General features: G+C 51.5%; 1 protein-coding gene across 3 annotated transcripts in view; it reads left to right on the top strand.

Annotated features, from left to right (window-relative positions):
- The window catches only part of ZNF469 (zinc finger protein 469), a 220188-nt gene that overhangs the window by 134271 nt on the left and 69299 nt on the right, over nt 1-16618 (top strand). For all 3 annotated transcript variants that reach the window (XM_072043895.1, XM_072043896.1, XM_038185622.2), the window contains one exon: nt 628-733. The gene's annotated coding sequence lies outside the window, so the exon portion shown is untranslated. The remainder of the gene's footprint in view (nt 1-627; nt 734-16618) is intronic.

The raw sequence follows: 16618 nt of genomic DNA, 5'->3' as shown, positions 1-16618 counted from the left end.
TTGGGGGAAGCTGACCCCGCTGTGGCAAGGGCATGGGATGCTGTTTGCCCATTGCCCAGCACGCTGGTGGCAGGGGGAGGCTGGGGACAGGGCACATCTGCCCCAAGAGGTGCTTCAGTGGTGGCTGCACTGCGCAGTTTTAGCTTTGGAGAGGAACAGGGGAAGAGCAGAAAGCAGGGGCAGGGGCTTTGCCCTTCCCTAAGCTTTTTTGTCATCTCCTCTCTCCTCCTGGGCACAGAAATTCAGCACAGGGGAGGTGGTGATGGAGAGGAGCTGGAGAGGAGCAGCCTCCCCTGCTCCTGCAGCTCGGGTCCCCACCGCTCCATCTCCCCAGCCCTAGAGGGACTGCTGCTCCTGGGGGTGATGGCAACTGGGACAGCTGGAAGCTCTTTGGGGAAAGAACCGAAGTTTTGGGGCACTACAAAAGACCCTGACTCAATTTGCAGAATTTCCCCAGCTGGAGGAATATCCATCGCTGTCACAATGGATATTTGCTGGGCCTTTCAGCTTTCTGCTCTAATATTTTGTAGGCGCTGTCCCCATTTATTTTTTTTTAATTTTTAATTTTTAATTTTTTTTTAGTTTGCTAAAGGAAAAATCTCTTAATGGTTTCTTTCTCTCCTGCAGGTGTCCGGCAGCAGATGACAGGCCAGGGCTGCATCGGGGCGGGCAGCACGGCGTGACACCGGATCTGTCCTAGGCTGCACCAGAGCGGGGACCTCATCAGACAGCGGTAAGGAAACAGCTTCTGATTTCTGCCTCTTGGATAAATCACCCCATAAATTGCTGAACATTTTCCCTGCGATTCTCTCGTGCCCGGGACCAGACGCACTTTCTTTACTTTCCTGGCGAACTCGTTTTCTAAAACAGATTCTGTATTGCGTTGCTTGGACATCTTATGGTTTGTTGAGGCTGAACAGTTGAGTCCCCACCTTTTTATTAAGGACTGAGCTGTAAAATGAAATGATGGTGGTTTATAGCACGTAGCTTCATCAGCCAAGAGCTGGGGAATGGGGTGTCTTCGTGGCAGAAAGCTATTGCAGCCTCTGCAGGTCGCAAGGCAGCAAGCCTGCTCCATGCAGGTCGCTCTCTGATTTTTTCTTGTATTGTTCAGCTTGGGTTCGAGTATCTTAGGCTGAAAGATTTACCATCCAATGGCTCCGTAATGGCTTCAACCTGGAGTTATTATACCTGATGCCAGAGCTGGGGCACCCCTCGAGCAGCAGAGATCTCGGCCATCGAGGCTGTGTGCGCGTGTGCGACCCGGCGCTTTTTGGTTTCCAGCCTCGAGGTTGTGCCTTGTTTCCAGACCCAGATCTTCACGGCAATTCCCTCCTGCAGGGAAAAATAAAAGTACAAAAAACACCAAACCAGTGCGCAAACGGCAAGCAGAGTAAAAAGCAAATCGTAAACCAGAAACACGTTTCACTTTCCAGCTTCTCGGGAGTTGGAAATAATGTGGAAAAAGATGTTGTTCGTTAATACTGATGAATGATGATCCTCTGGCAGCCCCATTCATCAAAGCTAATCATCAAAATGTTTTTGGGAGCGGAAATTTGTAGGCGCTGGGTTTGGTTCCTGTGTAGCATAGCTGCCTTTATCGGTTTGTGAGGCATCCAGTGGCCTGCTGATTCCTTGACTCGGTATAAGCTGGGAGGGCCCAGCAGAGGCTGCTCTGGCACCAAGGGTCAAGGAGTCAGGTGCGCATCCCCATGGACCCTCGGGGGTGATTTTAGCCCTGATTTCTAGCTCTGATTTTTATTTATTCATTTTTGGCGTTTGCAGTTCGGGTACCTCTGTGCTGCAGACTTGCAGTTTGGGAAGGGTGATTTATTCCCTCGCGTTTGGCTGTGCAGAGGGGCCCTTGCTTGTTCCCATCAGGAAAACCACCCGTCTGGTCGCCCACTTGGTCATTACAAAGACGTTTCAGTGGTGCAGGTGTAACAGAGAAGGTTGGCTCAGATACCTCATTTAATGTGTCCCGTTCAAACCAGTGAAGTCCACATCCAGGAGGTGGAAAATGGATCTGCCGAGCGCAGAGCAGACTCCCAAAATCCCATTTCCATCCCAAAGCAGCTCAGGAGCCTTCTCCTCCTTGGTGGCTCTAGGTCAGGAGCTCTGGAGAGCACGGGGCCGGGCAGATCCTCGCATCCCACGGGTGGCAGGGACACCTCTGCTCTCAGGAGCTGCCAGGCACAGCCCTGTCCCATCACGAGCACGAGGATCTCATCGGGAAAATGCTCCCAAATTCTTTCCAGGATGGATTTACGCAAAGGCTGCGGAGTTATTCGCACTCACTGTGCGGATTTTCTTGTGACAGCAAAAGGAAGGAAGGTGAAAATCATTAGCGAGAGCCAAACCCTGGGTCATCTGCACCAGAAACGCGGGCTCCTGCCAGCCTGATATAAAGGAGAGCCGGAGGTGCAGCAGCATCAGGCTTTATATCCTGTTTGTGTGTGTCAGCACAGCCTCAAATCTGTTTTTTTTTCTCTTTGTCTCGGTGCTTCTGATAACTTTTTGCCTCGCCATTCTCGCTGTTTGTTTTTCCTCCCGAAGAGCCGATGGCTGACTGCGCTCCCCATCTCAACGCCTCGACTTGCGCTGTTTATTTAATGACCTGCGCTCACTTCGGGATGATTAAGTTCATCTGTGGCTGGGTGTTTTGGTTAGCATTAAATTCCCTTTATTTTGGGAAGTTCATTTCCACGCCGCGCTTTCTCCCAGTTGCCTTCCTGTAAGTGAGGAGGGTGGATTTTGATCCAGGTCTCCCCTCCTCCAAACTCCTGTTTTGCAATTTTTCCTTCCTGGCTTGCGACCGGCTTTCCAGTTCTGCCTCTCGGAGCGTGAAAATCCACCCTGGAACAGCACGCTTGCTCCAGCAAAAAAAAAAAAAAAAGGAAAAAAAGGAAACTTTCTGCTGCCGTCGAGCCGGGAGCTGATGCTGATGCTGTGAGGAAGGTGCTGCGCCCCTCGTCTGCGTGCCCTGCGCCGTGCCGTCCCCAAAAATCCCATCTTTTGCCCATTTTTCTCGCTGCCACCACCCAGGATGGTGGTGGTGGGTCTCCTCGCTCATCCATTTACCCCGGGGGGAGCGCAGACCTCTTGGCTGCCATGCGTGTGTCTCAGCAAAGCGGTGACTCAGAGGGCTGTGATTTTTTGTGCTTTGGGTTTGTGCATGGGGTGGTGGTTTTTTGGTGTTTTTTTTTTTGCAGTGCCGTGTCCAGTTGGGGCCCCGCAGCAGCCGGCGAGGGAGAGCGGGGCTCATCCCTGCAACAGCAACCGAAACGCTCCACCTGGAGGTGAAAGCAAATTATAACGGGGGCTTTGTGGCCGGCTGGTGGTTTTAGATTAGAACCTGGACCCAAAAAAAATAATAATAAGGGCAGGTATGCGTGTTGTGTCGACCTGAAAATGGAGCTCTGTTAAGGGAAAGGGGCTGCGATGGGAAAGAAAGCTCTACCACCGTGAGCTCGCTCAGATTTTGAGGCCAAAAGTGAGGTTTTGAGTTTTCTGCCCATGCATCCAGGCCTGGGCGTGCCTCTGCTTTGCTGGATGCTTGTTGAAACCCTGCTGCACCCGCTTCAGACCCCGAACACCCCACCGAACTGCAAGCCTTCCCCATCCAACCTGCTCACCAGCAGCTTGCGGTTTCCAGCAACAGCATTTTTCAGCTATGAGCAATTTACTGAAATGAAGTCACCCAGGCTAATTAGGAGGCTAATTCGGAGAGCCTCAGGACCCCGGGGAAAGCTGGGGCTGCGTTAGAGGCAGCATCTTTGGGTTTTGGGATAAGAGCCCTCTGCTAGCTCAGCTGAACGCTGCAGTGAGCGAGCTGCTGATCTGATCCACCGGGCATTTCCACTGTTCCTGCAAACAAAAACCTTCCCTTGTGTCTCTGGGGAGGTTCTGCACGTAAATATTGCTCCAAGGGAAATTAACGTTGAATATATGTGGAAAATAACCAAAAACTATGGTCATATATCTTGCAAGAATTACAGGAAATTAGCGCAAGTGAATTACACGAAACAAAATTACCCTGCCATAGAGCACATGTGGTCTGAGGGAGAACTTGAAAATCATTCGAGGAGGCTTTTTTTTTTTTGCTTTTTTTTTTTTTTTTTGCAAAGCTAATGGATCTCATAATTTTGCACGGCCCTATTGGAAATAGGAAAGAACCTGCCTCGTTCAATTAAGAATTAGAAGCAGAGCAGCAACAGGGAGAAAGATTTCTTTTTAAAAAAAAAAAAAAGTGACTTTGTTCTGAAGCTCCGTGAAATCCTGCTGAATCGGGAACTCTCTCAAACACTGCAGTATTTGCTGCTTTTCAGAAAAACTTCACGTTTTCCCTCCCGGGGTGCTCTCGCTACAAGGATTTCACAGAATCACAGAATTTCTAGGTTGGAAGAAATTAAGAAATTTCTTTCCTGTCCCCAGCAATCCCAGCACTGGTGCATCACAAACATCTTTTATTTTTGGCCCCAAAACCTTGTGTTTGACCAGGCAGGAGGGAGAAGGGACCTGGCTCTCCTTTAGCCCCAGCCAAACGTTCACTGAACTGGGCTGAGGACTGGGCTGGGCACCGCTCTGGGGTGGCTCCTGCAGAAGCCAAGGATCCGTTCCCCAAAACGCGAACAAAACCCAGCACCTCGCGCCGAGGTCAGCGTTGAGCATTCGCCGCTGTCTCAGGAAGCAGGAAATTCCTAGCACTATGTGGGGAGCGCAGAGTTCAGGCGGACAAACAGCGGCGCTGCCTTAATTGGGCTTGGGCGAGGAGCAGACACCAGGAGACCCAGCACAGCAATGCGCCTTCAGATCCTGCTCCATCCATCTGGGGAAGGGGATGGTACAGCTCCAGCCGGGTTATTTTAGAGCCCTGAGAGCTGCTTCTAGCAGGAGGAGGTGCCGAAACAAGAGCAAGTCAATAGGGAGCACTGGAGGGCAACGACTGCAGCTTTTGGGGTTGGGACGGGGAAGGATGCTCAGTGCATCCCGAGGGAGCTGCCCTGCCCCGTGCAGAGCCCGGTGGCATTTTGGGGCCGAGGGACCTGCTCGGACCCTTCCATGGCATCTCACATCCCAAAGTGAGCTGCTGCTGCAGCTACATCAGAAACCAGAACTGGGGGGCGGTGCTGCTTTGTGGGGTCCCCGAGCCCTGTTGGTGTCCCCATCCTCCCTCCAGTGGGGACAAGGGCAGTTTGATAGCAGTGCCTGGATAATATAATTATTATTATAATAAATTGTACGTGGGCAAGGCTGCACTAAGGTAATGTTATAATGCACCCGCATGTTTCATCTTTCATTTATGAGGTTTAATATGTTCATCCAAAAGTTCTCAAAGTCCACCAGCCCCAACAAGCCAGACCTTGGCAGGTGTGTGCAGCATCTCTGACCCCACCATGGTGTGCCGAGAAATGAAAACTTATTTATTATGGGGCTACGCATCCCCAGTTGGGGTTTGGGGCTCCACCGAGCCTCCGTGCAATTGGGGCAGTTTGGGAAAGCGTCCGTGCGTTGTGTGCAGGCACTGCAGGTGGTCTGCGTGGGCACGAAGCCCCCGGCACGTCCCCGCTGCCAGCTCAGCTCTGTGTTTGCAGGGCTTCATCTCGTGTATGTATGGAAAGCTGGCGAGAGCAGGATGTGTCCTTCTGGGGGAGGTTATCTGCACGGGGAGTTCTCTGGCACCAAACTGTGATGGTTGGATAGGAAAAATTGTTGGCTTCGATGTAATTCTTCAACTGTTGGAGTGGGGGTGAGAGGGACTGCTATTCCCCCCATCCCCTTCCCAGTCTTCTCCCCTCTTCCCTAAAGAAAACCCTCTCCCAAACAAAGAGGTTTGTTATGTCTCATTGTCTTCTCTGGCACTTGGAAACGTGAGTTTTTCCCATCTATCTTTTTGGCACGGGTTCACGCTCTGTGTATCTTTGTTGGTTTTGCACTGATTCTCGCCCTGAGACTGACTTTGGGACCATGGGAAAGGTTTTATGGCTGCGATGGGGCAGCGAGATGTCTGAGCAGAGGCACTGAAGCCCATGGCATCACCTATGGTGGGCTACACCACCCCAGGGTCCAACCCAGGCTGCCAGCAGGAGAAAAGGAGTTTCACATCATTTTTTTATTCCTAAGACACACAAAACCTCATTTTGACGTAGCACACAGCAGCGAGTCCCGCGCATCCTTCTTGTGGGAGACATGGGGGTAAAAACCGTGCCGGTCCTGGGCAGGAGCTGGATGTGCCTGTGAGAATTACCCGCCGTGGGGTTTGGTGTTAGCAGGTGATGCAGGAGGTGATGGCAGTCGTATGGGAAATATCTCCAGCCTAGGAAATGGAACAGGTAAATAGGACCCCAAAGCAGAGTCCCCCCATCCTGAGCTGGGCATTGTGTGGGAGACGTACGTGGCTGGAGGAGCAGCACGGGAGCCTTCAGGAGAGGCAAATTGGGCAAAATACCCCAACCTGCAGCCAGCAGCCCTTCCTATAACCTAAAGAGAGGGGAGAAATACCCACGAGGAGAGCAGTACCCATGCCCGACGTGCCTTGCTCTGCGCCAACCTTGACAAAACGTGTGCTCCTACTTGACTCTGCCACTTCGCCGTGGAGATTATTACCAATCCGGCACATTTTTGAAAGCAAATGAGGTTTCAAAACGCCTGCTGATAAGATCTTTCTTGCCCTCAGTGGAGTCATTAATTCAATATGCTGAAATACCAATTTAATTAGTTTGCACGACGGTCCCAAGAGCGATGAAATAATGCTCGTTATTGTGTGAACATGTAGTGCGCCGTGCGTAATCCTGCTCTTTATCTCTTGTCTTCTCTTCTGTCTCACTGGCAAATATTAGTGCATCCTGCCTCCCCGTCATAGCCTCGTGTGAGCACGCCAGCAATCCCCGGTGAAACACCCGACGTTGCGTTAAAACAACACCACAGTTATTGCTGGGGCCAGAAAAATCAGGGCGAAAGGCTGCTTTTGATGGCTTGTGATGTCGCCAGGTATTACGGTGCCGCCCGTCTGTGCGTAGGAGCATTTATCCTTCATCCCCATCCTCCTCCTCCCAGCTCTGCTGGCTGTCACGGTGCCGTGGTGGGAGCAAGAGTCACCCCGAGAGAACAGAGCCGTGGCTGTGAGCTCTTCATCCATGGCAGATGTGATTCCAAGGATGGGGATGGACCGAGGGATCCCCCCGTGATCACCCAGGTGCTGTGCAGTGAGCGCGGAAAATCTTTGCCCATACTCCGTGGATGTGCCCGAAGGAATGCACTGAGCCCTACGGGAACTGCAGGCGGGCGTAAATCATCTCCACTGCTCGTTTGCCGTTCTGCTCAAGCAGAGGGATTTTGGCTGGTAATGTCCTTGGTATGCACTCCTCGAAAGGTTATGTCACTTAATGGATGTCACAGAGCTGCGGCGAAACTCCCCTGTCGGGCTGGGTCCCACTAGGCTGAGCTCGGTGTTTAAAGCTGGGTTTTTTTTTGGATTCGGTCACCTTGGGCACAAACCAAAGGTCTTCTCGCCATCACATGGCCCAGCTTCTGCAAGCCCACGTGGCCGGGGCTGAGTCCCTGGGAGAAGTCAGCAGCTGAAGCTCATCCTACGCGAACGGGGGGAAATGGTGGAGATTTTGCAATTCACCTCTTCAAGGAAACGTGACAGATAAAGTACACAGAGATCCAAACCTTGCGAGGCTTCCAGATAAACCCAGGCGTTTCATTTCAGCTAACCCAGGAACTAGACAAAATAATAAATGTCCGAGTCCCTTTTCCTGCCTCTTTTGCTTAATGGCTCTCGAAAGGTCTTTGAACACAAGTCCAAGCCCTCTAAATAGTCCCAAATCCTCCCTCATCCTGTTTTGATGCACCTGAGCTCTCCTCCAGCCCTTCTCGCTTTTATATCTGGTTGCTAAAAACGACCAGTGAGAGGCCATCTCTTTCGTAATCGTCCCATCCTTTTCCAGATGATTCCTGCTCAGCCCCGTGTACGATCCAGGCATCCCCCCAGGTCTGTTACTCCGTTATTTCAGCGCTGGAATTCAGATTTTAAAGCTGCTTTGCCTAAAAAGGTGCCTGCGTTCCTGGCTGCCGAGCTTCTGGAGGAGCTGAGGATCGTCAGTGGAAACAGGCAATGGGAAAAACAGATAAAGCTCCACGGTCGAGATGAGGTTTTCAGTCGTGAAACATAGACAGAAAATATCCTCAGCGACAAAACGGAATCCACCGGCTGCGTGCTCCCGAAATCATCACGAGGTGATCACGTTTCTCGTGAGCTCATCTCTGTTTTCGTGGAAGGTGGTGATAAGCCTGGAAACTCGTTGTGCAAAAGAAAAGGTGGAAGAAAAGCTTCAGCCTTAAAAAGCAGCTGAGGGCGGAAAACCAACCTCATCTTTGCTCCCTTTTGAGGTTTTTCTCCCATTTGTAGCCCCGAGCCCCTTCCAGGCATCCCACAGCTCATGTGGGCTGAATTCCCTTGCAGCAGGGAAAACCTGGCTGGTTTGGGGCACTTCAGACCCTGCAGGTTTGGGGACTGTTCCTACACATTGTAAAAAAAAAAAGGCCTTGAAATTGATATTGGCTCTGAAACCCAATCTCCTCCAAATCAGGGAGGGGCTGCTAAAGCCGGTCCAGCTTTTTGTCTGTTGAAACAAAGTGCTCTGCAAGAGAACAAAACCCTTAATGGATGGCTGAGCACGCCAGCAGCTTTATCGTCGACTGCGATCTGCACGAGGAGGTCGGTTGTGAGTAATAAGTGCATCCCGTCGGATAATGTGCCATAAATTAAAAAATAAAAATTTAAAAAAAAAACTCTGAGATGCTTCCAGGCCACTGCAGGGAAGAGGAAGGACCAGAACACGGCAGTGCGAAGGATGGGTGCGAGTGCACCCCTTGGGGATGCAGCCCACCTGGAGCAAGGGACATCAGCTATTAAAGTGCCAGCTTTGGGGTTTGCCCGGAGGGATCCTGTCCCTCCAGTGACACCATGGGGCTGGACCAGGACGATGGAGTTGGTCCAGATCCCATCAGCTTTCCTTGGCCCCAGGCGAGGGAAGGCGAAGCAGCAAGCTGTGCACCAGGCTCGCCGCGTGGCAGGAGGCATCTGCAGGCAGCCCCCGCCCCGATGCCGGCAATGTGCCTCGCATTAGGGCTGAAATGTAGATTAGTTGTTGTCAGCCTCCCGCAAACCCGTACAGATGGTTTTGCTTTCCGCTGCAATCGTCTGGAAAGGGCACGTGCCCGCCGCCGGGGGGGACCAGCAGGTAGGAGCCAAAACGCACCCCAACGTCCATTTGGGGTCACCATCAGGGGTCTCCTGGCTGCCACCCCCTCTGTATTACCCCAGAAGAGTTTATCCAGGTAGGTTTTGTCTCAGCATCCTGCAGAGTAGGGTTGCTCACCACTTTACAAATTATCCTGAGGTTTTTTTCTCCTTTTCTCCTTCCTGCGCACAGGACGGACGTGGCTTTAATGCCTCGGTCGTGCAGGAAGAGATTTGGGCTCAGGACATCCTTTTTTTTAGCAATCCCCTGTATCTTTTAAGGCATTACCTGCAAGCTGGGGCAGCCAGGCATTTTATTACCTACCTGCAAAGTGATTCCCCTCATTAGCTTTGCTGTGCGCTGTAAAAAGGAATAGTGGAATTTAACCTAATTGTGGTAATATGGAACAGCAAAGCTCTCCGGTTATGTAACGGGGCCTGCTCCTAACCAGGGAAAGGGAACCCTCTGCAATGTTATTTTTCCAGTAGGATGGCTGCTTTCTAATTAGGTTTATTAAGTAATATCAAAAGCATATGGAAGGGGAAATGCCATCGGTTCATCATGAAGCCATTAAGTTTGTTAGAAAGTGAAGAGCACAGACAGTGATTTCTCAGAGCTAGTGCTGAAAAGATAATATCTACCCCGGCTTATCGGCACATCTATCTCGCACGGGGCTCTTTAGCCAGCCCATTTGCTTGGCTTATACCGTCCAAGCCTTTCTGCCATTATCCTAGGGCTTATTCTTCTGCCAAAACGAGAAGTAATCCCAAAATTCCCTTGACTGACTCTAGGAAGTTATTAGGAATTTGCTCGCGTGCGTTACATTTTTACACTCTATTATCCTATGCAGATCTTGCCTTTCAAGATTTTGCTGCTCCAACAAATCTGTCCGTTTTGAACCTAATCCAGCTGCAGTACCTCTTCTCATCTAAATAACGCTTCTTAGGCTAAGCCTCTCCCTCCTGGATGCTTAATCGGTTTTTGGCACCGCTTCTCATGGCGAGCTTTATCTCCGGTCCTCTTTCCGTGAAAAAAGGGCACTTATTCGGTGCTCGGGCTGTGATGGGAGCTGGTATGGGACCAGCTGCTGCCTCCTGCAAGGGCCAGGTCTTGGGGACCAGCATGGCCAAGGGCTTTCTCCAGCTCTGGGTATCCAGGACATCTCCTGGAGCTCAGGGCTGAGGCTTCGAGATGGCCAGAAGGACGTGAGCAGAATGGATAGCACCCAATTATTTCTGGCCTAAACAAGTTTCTCTTATGCACTTTTTAATAAGCTGTTCCCACACAGATAATTTAAGAGGGACGAAATCTACGCCAGAAGGGGAAGTGGAGGCAGCAGCCTGCTGTACTGCAATTAAAGGTGGCGGTCAATTAAACCAGAGCAGCGACTGATTGCGTGTAGGATATTCCACCACGATGCCCCTCTGGGTGCCGGTGCCCATGCGGGGCAGGGACAGAGCTTTGCAAGGGGACAGCGGGAAGGCTGGGGCTGCTGTTGTCCCCACAGTGTCCCTGTGTGACCGCTGATGTCCCCGTGCCGTCCCCATGCAGCTTCCAGCCCCCGTCCCTGTCCGGCGCCGCGCTGAGCGCTCGCTGCCTGCGGAAACGCTCCAGGTCTCGGTGCAGCAGCGGCTCCCGTGAATATCTGTCTTTGCAATCAGGCTCTGGTTTTATTTATTTGTTGCAAGCAGCCTCTCGCTGTCCAGCAGGCTCTTGTTTCGCAGTTGCCATTTGTCTTAATTGCTTTGTATTTCCACACCTCTGCGCTGCTGGCAGCGCGCGCGCGTTTCCTCCGGAGCTTTCCTGCCTCTCAACATCTTCCGAGGGAAGCTTCTGCCTCTTCTCACACGCAGCCCTTGCTGCCTCTGGGCACGCTTTCCCGGGGATGGTTTCCAGCCTGTGAATCCCCCACCTGGTCCACCACCACTTCCTTACTCCCGTCCCCGTTTTGCACCCCCAGCTCCGGGCAGGAAAGCAAACAGGGGAGCAAGAGACGTGCGAGGGGCTTACGGAGGGTGATGGGCGTGCAAAGTGGATGCGTTTCGTTCTGGATGAGTTTGGGAATATTTCCTTTATGGTTGGTTTGCTGCCCCCATCGTGGGGTGGGGTATGGCTTCCAGGTGCTGAGCTTTGCACCTGGGCAGCCCCTGCCCCAAATCTGCTGGTGGTCACTGTTCCCCTGCCCAGCCCCATCCAAAATCTGCCCCAATCTCTCTACGACCCCCCCGTGCCCAAGCAGTCAGGGCAGTGACCCCGTGGGATGCGTTTACATGGGTCAGGATGAGAGAGAGCCCAAATGTCTGCTTCCCTTCAGCTGCGTGCTTAACTGTTCTCCTGGGCGAGGATTTAGGTTGTGGATTCGGGGGCTGCTGAAGCTAAAAGCGCATTTTCTAACCTTTAATCTGGTGCGCCTGCCTTCCTTTCCCATTTCTGCCTTGCTTTTGTTCCAGGAAAACTTTCTAACTGAAAGCTCAGCCGGTGCAGCCGAGCCGTAGACGGGTCCTTGCCACGGGGGGGTTTGCGCTCGTCTCCACTTAAAGAAAAAAAAAAAGCAGGGGGAATGAGAACAACATGCAAATCAGATGATGCAAGCCTATAACCCGACCTGGGACGTCACTGCACAGACTATTTATTTCAAAGATTCACCCTTTTCCATGGCAACTCGGGGCCGGAGGCACAGGCTGTCCGGAGGAACGTGCCCTGCTAAAGCCATCGCCGCGGCCGGCGGGCTCCGCTTACGGCACCTCGCCGGGCTGGGGGGGCGGAGGGGCTGCACTTTACATCTTTCCATAGGAAACTTCCCTCCGGGGCCCAGCTTTTGCTCTGAATTTGAAGCGATTGCACAACCCAGGGGCTGCTCCTCCACTTAGGAGAAGCATTTCCCCCCCTGACTTTTAACCACAAGGATCGAGCGGTGCCGCCGTCGCCGGTGGTGCATGGAGATGCTGCTGGAAGCCGGCACGAGCATCCTTGGGTGGCTGCACCCCTGTCAGGGGGAGAAAATCACTTTCAGAGGAGGGGGGAGCATCGTTTTCGGAGGGGTTGGCTTGTGCAGGGTGCAGCTTTGGCCACCGCTGCGTGCGCTGCAGCAGGAGCTGCTGTTGCAGCGCTGCCTGCAGCTGCAGGAGCAGGTAGCAAACATCGCGTCCTGGCGCCCTCCCAGTGCGACCACACTTATGATTAATGGGCTTGTAAAGAGGAGCTTCCCCTTCCTCCTAGCAGCACTTACCGTCGGACCACATCTGCTGGCCTCTGGGCCTGAATCCTCGCTTCTGCTCCCGTGCTCGCAGGCGCAGAGACCCCAAAGCAAAAGCAAAGGGCAGGGGGGCGAGGATTCACCCCAAAAATGCAAAACCTCTCCAGGCTGGGCACGAAGGGTGCAACAGTTGTTTCTGCGTTTTATATGAAAGAGACAATCACTCAAATCTTTTTTTTTTTCTTTATTAAAACAAAAAGGCCACTTGGCAGAGCCCCGAGTGCTGTTCCTCATTTAGTTAGCCGAGCATGTGGCTGTTTGTGTAGATATTATTTCTCTGGAAACGCTGGTTTTAGTTAATCACTCTGTAACTTGTATTGGATTCTGTGTTTATGTATTAGCCAAAGCCTCTTTCTGGGCCTTTATGACATAATTTTGAAGTGTTGAAAAATCAGCTTATTCTCTGCCTTCACGGTCTGATATTTTGAAGCATTTTTTCCCTTGTGAAGAAAATCCTCATAAACCACCTCATTCTTCAAGCGAAAGAACAGCTGAAAAAAAAAAAAAAAAAAAAAAAAAAAGAGAGAGAGAAAGGGAGCTTTTCTTGGCTCGAGAACGGAGTGGCAACATCCTGCTGGTTTGATAAGCCAGGAGGAGAAGGGAACGAGCCGGGGGCCTGGTTTTGATTAGAGCTCCTTAGGGACAACGCGTGCCCAAAAGCGCTGGCGCGGGTCGCCCGATGCTGCCAGCTCCTCTTCCTCGGGGCAGGCGGGGCTGACAGGCAGCAGGGATGCCTCAGCTCCTCGTTGGCTTTGTTTCAGCCTGCAGAGATGAAATATTTCCTGAAATGCCGTGCCCTAAACCCAAAGGGAACACCTTTTGCGCCCAGGCTTGCAGGAGCCCCAGGGAGCTGTCGTTTGCTGAGCATCGTGAGGAGTGCTTATAAACCCTACAAATCCCCCCGAGCAGAGCAGAGGACACCTCTCCAACTGCTCCACAAGTGTCACCAAGGGCTGTCCCCTTTTCAGCAGCATTCGGGGTCCTGCCAGCGTGCCCCCCCGTGGCCCTTGGGGACATCAGAAGGGGGACACCGGGAGGCCAGCCCTGCAAACCAAGAGCACGCAGAGCTAAAGCGAGACATCTGTCAGCACGGCCAAAGCCCAAAGTTTAGGTTTTCGTAGTAAAAGGGCTTTAGGAGAGCTAATAGGAAATCGAAATGTTTCCATTACTGCTCCATTTCCATTAAAATAGTTTTTAAAAGTACATAGGCGGCTTTGGTGACATAAACACATCGGCTTTGGGCTGCTGTGCCAGGAGGAGAGAGTGAAAATGATTATTCGAATAGGTCAGCTATGGGAAAAACGTTGAGAAAAACCTCCTTGGCACTTCGGATCCTTTTCTGTTTTGCAGGCTTTAAAATGCTTTTCCTTCTGTTTGGTGCAACTTGCTTTTAGGGGGCATTTTTGACATTTTCCCCCTTCTTTTGCCCTTTTTTTGCAGTAGCAGGGGGGCTGGCAGGAGTATTCGAGGAACCTCCTTCCTTCCACAAGCTTTTCATATTTTGTTTTTCCACTATGTAACCTTTTAAAAATTCTTCTAACATTAGAAATATTACGATGTTTCATATTTCCTTGGCCCAACTGTACCCTTTCTGCAGTTTGAGCTGCTGCTTCAAAGCCACAAAAGACCAAACTGAAACATAAAGAATTTGCTACCAGAAATGATGGAAAACTCAGCCTCCTCCGTGAGGGCTGCTCTGTCAGAGCCACTGGCAAAAAGAAAAAAAAAGGGGAAAGAAAATAAAAAAGGGAGAATAACTCTGCATCCCAACGAGTACGCAGAACATTAAGACAAATGGGAAAAAGAAGAAGTTAGATGGGGTTTATTTGCTTCAAGAAAGGTCATTGCTTACTGCGTTTCCTCCTAAGAAGGTCTGAAATCCAAAAGGTTGACCAAGAGTAAGCAGGCAGAGAAAATGGCTTTTGTCTGGTTCTGCTGGGAAAAATATATACATATCAGAGCTGTAGCGTGGAAGTGGTGACAAACATTATGTATTCTTAATTTCCTGCAATTTTATTATTTTTATCTGTTATTGTCTGGAGATAGAAGCTGCAGCAAGGGCTTTGTTCAGCTGCTACGTGGGGATGCCGGCACGTGGCTACTGCCAAGTTCCTGTCCTGTAATTCCACTGTGATTTGGGCCGATCTCAAGACATGGGGAAATTAGTAACAAAATCCACGTCGCGGCATGAAAATGTGTTCCCTTCCATCCAGACATGTTGGTTTTGGCAAAACCCAGCCCAGGGATCACCTATGAAACACCTGCGTGGGGCTGCACCCGCTCTCCTCAGCCCCCAAGGCTGCGACTCCTCATTTTGACCCTTTCACAGTGATTTTCCTGACTTCCTATTCCCTCACTTTCTGCTGCTTTTAAAGCATGGCACATTTGAGGATAGCTTTGCTGAGCTTTTCAGGAAATGAGCACTTTTATGCTTAAAAGAGAAACACAAATGAGGGTGGGGGTGGCTGAAAAGCCAGAGGTGCCCCGGGGTGGCCCCCAGCTCCAGCCCACTCCGACCCCTCCTGCAGGAGCGATGCTGGTGCTGTTCCCTTTTGTAATAAATGTAAATATTTGGTAATCTTTGCACAGCAGATGCATGAAACCATTCTCCAGAGTCCCAATACATCCTTGCTTTTTAATCAGCAGCATCATGTACCAGTTCCCACCAGGCCAGCTCCCCGTGAGCACAAATCCAGGTTTCCCATCAGCTCCAGCCCGGTTGAAAAAGCAGCGTGTTTCCCACGTGGGAAGGGGACGATCCTTCACGAGCACCCTTCCCTCCTCTCCCTGACACCTCATAAATCCAGTGTCTGCCTCCGGAGGCTGGTGGGAGATGTTGGGGCTGCCTCCCCGTCCCCAAGCAGCGGCACTCGCCAGCACATTCGTGGCAGTCTGGATGCGGAACGGCATTGCGTTGGACGGGGCTTTAATTAGTTTCCAAAACCTTATTTATTTTTTTTTGTATACAAAAAGTGCTAAGGGCCAAATCTGCTCTTCATTACCTTGTTTTGATTTTCCTGGAGCTAATTTAGGCTGCGAGTTGCAGAGATGAAGACAACGGGCGCTCTGTGCGTCACTGCCCCTTGCACACCACCAAGGGCGCACGGGTGCTCTGTGCACACACACATGCACACGGGGTGCACCCAAGCCATGCTTTGCCTCCGTTCTTTTCCCAGGCCCTGCATGGGTCCTTAAAGCAATTCCCTCTCTCTTTGGCTTCTCCAGTCTTTCCCAGTAGCAGCTCTGCAGGTTCAGTGGTGATGTGGGTGGAAGAAGGGCAACTCGGGGACAGATTCAGCAGCGTTTGTGCCAAACAGTCCTGGTGGGGCTTGTCCCTTTTATCCAATATTCAGCCCATCTCATCCCCTCTGTTCTTCACCCAGCCTACACGTGATGGCACCATGCAGATGTGTTTAGGATGAAAGCTGGGTGCAGAGATTTGGAAAAGGATGGATGGAAGGGACATGGGTTGAAAACAGCCCTTCCACTCCACCAGGACCTGGTCTCCAACCTCCTGTGCTCAAGTCTTGATGGTGCTGGAGGTGGGGGATGCAACACGGTTGCATCCACACCTGCCCAAGCTTGGTGAGGATGCAGAGCTCCCAAACCCAGCAGAACCCCCCCAGCATCTTCTTTGTCCCTTGGCGAGGACCCATCCGTCACAGCGCCGGCTTCCTGCTGGGCACGGGGCGCACAAGGGGCAAGCACGGGCAGGAGCGGGCTTGTTGCAGGGGCAGGCAGGGGCTGGCCGGGAGAGCAGGTATCAAAATGCGAATGCACAAAGAAGGCTTTCTGAGGTTGCCCAGGAAACGGCAATTCTGGAATTTCCTAACTTCGGCATGTTTGCTTTTGCAGCTTTAATGTTCCTTTAATAACGTTGGCGGCGCATTCGCGCGCGCGCGCGTGTGTGTGCAGTCAATAGTTTATAAAGTATCATCAACCTCTGGAGCTTTGGGATTGTCAGAGGATAGAAAGCCCTGTATAAATGCAACTGGTTATTTAACATTTGCCATTTTCAGGGTTTTATTCATGCGGAAACCTAGAAGTCAGAGGGCTGAACCTATAAGCACTTTAAATGAACAGCTTAGGGGTGGAAATCCTGCCTCCTGAGACT

This window comes from Anas platyrhynchos, chromosome 12 (assembly GCF_047663525.1).
Source record: "Anas platyrhynchos isolate ZD024472 breed Pekin duck chromosome 12, IASCAAS_PekinDuck_T2T, whole genome shotgun sequence".
NCBI lineage: Eukaryota > Metazoa > Chordata > Aves > Anseriformes > Anatidae > Anas > Anas platyrhynchos.
Note: the sequence above shows the minus strand (reverse complement) of the source record. Positions and strands in the feature narration are given on the sequence as shown.